Source organism: Nematolebias whitei, chromosome 1, assembly GCF_014905685.2.
Source record: "Nematolebias whitei isolate Nwh7 chromosome 1, NemWhi1, whole genome shotgun sequence".
Classification (NCBI taxonomy): Eukaryota; Metazoa; Chordata; class Actinopteri; order Cyprinodontiformes; family Rivulidae; genus Nematolebias; species Nematolebias whitei.
This window is the reverse complement of record NC_056498.1, coordinates 83468492-83473931: the sequence shown is the minus strand read 5'-3', so window position 1 is coordinate 83473931 and position 5440 is coordinate 83468492. Positions and strand designations below refer to the sequence as shown.

The 5440-nt window shown below is 42.4% G+C and overlaps 1 protein-coding gene and 1 non-coding gene across 2 annotated transcripts in view; one reads left to right on the top strand and one right to left on the bottom strand.

The window, feature by feature from the left end:
• Window positions 1–5440, bottom strand: part of LOC119413748 — an 880117-nt gene that overhangs the window by 619378 nt on the left and 255299 nt on the right. The gene's annotated exons all lie outside the window — the stretch shown is intronic.
• trnap-agg lies at window positions 5106–5177 on the top strand. The gene has a single exon. It is a non-coding gene; the product is annotated as a tRNA-Pro (tRNA).

The window sequence follows — 5440 nt, the reverse complement described above, 5'->3', positions numbered from 1 at the left end:
GACGAGCCCTACCTTGAGACCATGTAGGTCTGTCTTGGCAATGACACGAAAGCGTCAAATCTGCATTAATTAAAATACACTATCCTAATTCAAGTCAATGAGGCAAGTTTTTACCATGAGCCCACCAGGAAGGGCATAGGAACTTGGGTGTTCAAGGAGAACTTGTTTTTCATCTTGCCACCATCTTGTAGCTAAACACCCTTCTACAACTGTGGTTTGGCCAGCAGTAATGATTTGGGGCTGATTAGACTGCAAGGTGACAGTCGCAGTATAGTCATCCAAACTCTGGGCATAGCGGTGTTGGAGAATCTTGTATACTGCTATATAACCAGAAATAGAAGGTTGAAATGACTGGTCAGGATGGGTATCAAAATGTTTGCTGTAAGCAACATCTAAGGTATTGGTGCCAATAAGAATCAGATGTTGAGATGGTTTAACATCAGGCACAACAAGAGCAAGTGGGTTGACCTCAACAGGTAACCCAAATAATTCAGGCGGGAAGGTCATATTGATCTCTACATATCCCAGATAAGACACTGTTTGTCCATTTGCTCCTTCTATTTCCAACAGGTTGTTTATTGGTTTGATTTCATGATCCCTGAGGTAAGTATTGTAGAAGGAGTAGGGGATAGTAGTAACCTGCGAGCCGGAATCAAGGAGGCAAGTGAACTGATCTCCTTTTATTTGAACTTTACCTGTGCTCTTTGTGCCAACAAGACCTCGTGGTAGTGTTCTTATCTTGTGTTCTTTGGGACTGTTCATATACACAGCTTCTGTGTGTCCCACTACAGAAGCTGTTTCTAGTTTAATGATTTTGAATTCTTGGCATCCCATGCTTGCTGCTTCTGGCGTAACGGTTTCTTTTTCTGTCGAACAAGACTGGGGTTTTCTTTATTGGTGCAGGAGGAGGAAAGATGGCCGTCTTCTCCACAATTAAAACAGTACCAAGGCTTAGGCTTGATTTTTAACTGAGGTGAAGAAGAGTAGGATTTGTTCTGTCTTGACATGGAGTTGAATTCAGCTGGACTCTTCCTGGACAGAAGTTGAGACATTTGCTGCTGTAATTTCTGAAGTTGTTTTTTCATTTCTTTCAGCTCTTCGTTGGATGTAGAATGTCCACAAGGACAGGCACTTTGGGACTGGATGTGAACTTTCTGTTTTGACGTTCCAATGTGCTTTTTCATAAGTGACTCTTTAGCATGTTGTCTGTCTGTCTGAGGCGAGCTGGTCTGGGAAGCTCAGTCCTCACCTCCTTCTACAGGTGTGCAGTGGAGAGCATCCTGTGCTCGAGCATCAATGTGTGGCATGGAGGCTGCACAGCTGCAGAAAGAAAAGCTTTGCAGAGAGTGGTGAAGGCTGCACAGAAATCTGTTGGAATCAGTCTCCCCACCATCACAGACATCTACACCTCCAGATGCAGGAAAAGGGCCACCTGCATCATGAAGGACCCCACTCACCCAGCACACACACTTTTTGCCCCACTCCCCTCAGGAAGGAGGTTAAGGAGCATTAAGTGTAGAACCACTAGACTGAGGAACAGCTTCTACCCTGAGGCTGTTAGACTCATGAATCTCTAACTAGAATAATCACTGTGAAAAACCATATCATGTTGCTGCTGATCTGTTTCATGTTGCTGCTGATCTGTTTCAATGTTGATGTGTTCATGCGTGCACATCTGCTCACAGACTCATGTTCATGTTTGTGCTGATGTTCAATGTTTTATGTTATGAGTGCTTAGTGTATATTTAGTTGATGTTTTTCTTAGTTCATAACTTAGATGTTATTACTGTTTTTCTTATACATTTTATTGTTGGATGTAACTGGGACCCTGCGTACAGAATTTCGCTCCACCACATGTACCACATGAGGTGCGGATGACAATAAAGAAACTCTGACTCTGACTGACTGTCTTCTTCTGTCCTCAGTAGCAACAACAACTCAGAAAAAGATGGTGGGTTATCTTTCTTTTGTTCCAGCTGTAACTTCGTTATGACAGTGTTGTCCCAACACCCACGACAAAACTGTTTCAGTAGATGTTTATTAATGTCTGCAGGTGAGATTCCTCCTTGCTTCACAACAGCGTTGAGAGTGAACAGAAGCCTTTGAAGGTAAGTGGACGGTCGTTCTCCTGGATTCTGCAGAATGTTTAAGTATTGGGCATACAATTCTTCACCATCCTGCACTGTTCCAAAAGCAGAATCTAGTATATTTAGCAAAACTGTTGGTAATGTATTGGGGCTCAAACCTTTTACTAAATCAGCTGCAGGTGATGACAGGCTCTCTGTGATTCGCCTGGTGATGTAAAGTGCTGAAAGGCTGGGGTCAGCAAGCAGAGACTCAATCTGGGAATGCCAGGACTCAAAATCATCTTCATTACTCGGCTTAGGAAGCCTTCCAGAAAAAGTACGGAGACGAAGTGAGGTTGGACCAGTCAAATCAATATTTCGGACCACATGCTCAACAACAACCCGTTGTATCTGAGGTGGATTGAGGTCATTGGTGGACAGTGACAGCCTTGGAGCTGGCCCAGTTTGCCTGCGACGGGGTCGTGCTCCCTGGTCTGCGGAGGAATGAGCAGGGGGGAGTGAGGATAATGACCCTGATAGCGGCACTGTTTGCACTGGCTGTGCAGTAGTGAATTTATCCACTTCCTCTTCCTCCTTTACTCCATCTTCCTCCTCCTCCTCCTCCTTCTCCTCCTCATCATCATCATCATCATTGTCATCATCATCGTCATCACCTCCAAAATTTTCATCTACTCCTGTTGCATGCAAATGTTGGCCTATCTGGCTCATTACTGCCTTCAGGACATCTTCAAAACGATGGCCGCTTTGATCAGCGATTTTCTTAAGTTCAGCAATGTAGTTGGGCTGATGGCTGCTGCTGCTGTCCTCTGTTGCTGCGTACTCGAGTGCCAAAGCAGTAACGCGGAACACAAGGTCAGTATTCGTTTGAGAGGAGTAAGTATAAGGTAGGAGCAATTGCAACGCGGAAAAAGTAGTTAAATCCGCAAACTCAACGATCAGGTTTTTAAAAAAAGTGCTTGAGGGATCAGTTACATACAAAGTGCGATTAAGTTTACCGTAGCTACTCAAGCAATCAAGTATTTCTTCATCGGCTTTGGTATTAGTAGCACCAGTAATCATCACTGACTATGATATATTTATACCAGATTGCACAACAAAATCCATCTTTTCTCTTTTTGTTTTATTTATTTATTTATTTATTTGTTAAGTTGTTTACTTTGAATATTTTACTCAAAATTTCCTTCCCCAAGACTAAAATAAATGTTCAGAGATGTAAATAATTAACCCATAAAATTTTCACAAAATAAAATAAAATAGTCTTTGTCAAAATTCACATTCTCACAATGAACACACACACACAAACATTTACACACACTCGTGTTTCCACTACAAAGCGAGGACCAAGTAAATAGACCAGCAAAGTAAGGACCACTAGTTCTGAAAAATAGACAGTAGCATAGATATATATAGCTAGTACAGCTGATTACCACTGAAAACAAAGTGAGGACCAGGCAAATGTCCTCACTTCCCAAAAATGACCTCACTTTGTTGGTTAAGAACTTATGATGGTCCCCACTCTGTAGCAAAATCAGGAACACACACACACATTTCCTTTCTTATCTTGAGACCTGGCAACCCCGCTCCACTCACAGAACACAGCTGTTTTCACATGTAGCGGTCTTATAAAAACAAAACAATCGCTCGTCCGGCACGCCTCAACCCTCTCGAGAGCTCAAAATCACAACTCCAGCCCCTCACACGACTGTGAGCAGAACACTCAAGTCCACACGGCGGTGGACGACCAGCCGCACTCCGACAGTTAAGCCACGCCACCAACTGACAAACAGAGACCAGAACAGATAAACAACACGGTCACTAGTGTAAATTACCTCTTAATATAAGAAACAACGTTGTTTTAATCTCTGGTCCTCTCATCACCATGTATGGGTCTCTGAGGGACTCAGCGCTTTTCTCTTATTATTTCTCAGTGTAGTCAGCTTTCTTGTTTCATTTGTGAGGAGTCACGTCACGGGAGAAACTCAATAAAAACCCAGAAATCATCTCTCCCCGCGTCCGGTAGAGAGTGGGGTATGCCATTATCCCAACTCCAGATCCCAGATCTGTCTGCTGACTCACACAAACTATTTCTCTCTCTTTAAGCAATATCAACTTCTTGAAACAACCAAATCACCACAATCAAGGCTGTTAATTTTAGCAGATAAACTGACGCTGCACATCCACACAGTGAGAAAAATTCCTCTTGTTTTTAGCCGGCTAGTGCAGGTGCACAGAGTCTGTCTACCTGGATTCAATTCACATTTAACAATTACTCCTGTCTTCATTCACACTGCCCGCATCCTCTACCAAATTGTTGAGGTCTTTCAAAACTATGAGAACCAACTTTCAAACACTTAGCTCAAAACTGCCTCAACCTGAGATCGTTCAGTGGAAGGAAGACAGAGTCAAAAACACAGCCTGAGTAGTGGTTCTGAATTCAGACAAAGATTTATTTTACCTTCACAGCGCTGGAAGGGAGATGCCTCACATGCACGTTACATCCATTTTACACGTCTCACACGTCTCAGTCACAATTGTATTTTGCTTCGTTTAAATACAGCCTTATCAGTTACATTGGGATTTCCTTATCACAATGTTGTTCTCTGGGGCAGCTGATGTTCCTGGGTGTGGTCTGGCATGGTCTTGTTTTTTCACCCACTGCCCCCAGCTGACTGTGATCTGTTCTGGCAAGATAACAGTAGTCTGGTCCTCTTTGTACAAGGAGTTACGTAGATCATGAACTTATATGACGTACATCATGATTTTGCAGTTTTTACCATACACAGAGAAATATTTCATGTCAGAGCATAGCAGAAAAGATGACATTGTACAACAATATCTTAGATGTTATTACTGTTTTTCTTATACATTTTATTGTTGGATGTAACTGGGACCTTGTGTACATAATTTCGCTCCACCACATGTACCACATGAGGTGCGAATTACAATAAAGAAACTCTGACTCAGACTTATTGTTGGCAACACTGCCTACAATTTTAAAAGACAACATTGAATTTTTATGGCTCGTTGGTCTAGGAGTATGATTCTCGCTTAGGGTGCGAGAGGTCCCAGGTTCGAATCCTGGACGAGCCCTACCTTGAGACCATGTAGGTCTGTCTTGGCAATGACATGAAAGCGTCAAATCTGCATTAATTTAAATACACTGTCCTTATTCAAAGAACAACATGTTTTGTTCTTACTTATACATTAAATGACACTGCTTTGTTCTTACTTATATAGTAAGTGACACAAATGTGTTGGGTATGTGCTAGCTAAGTACTAAAGATTCTTTCAACTTTAGGGGTCAGGCCATGCAATAATATTTAAAGCAACTTGTGAGTATTGGTTTCAAGTTA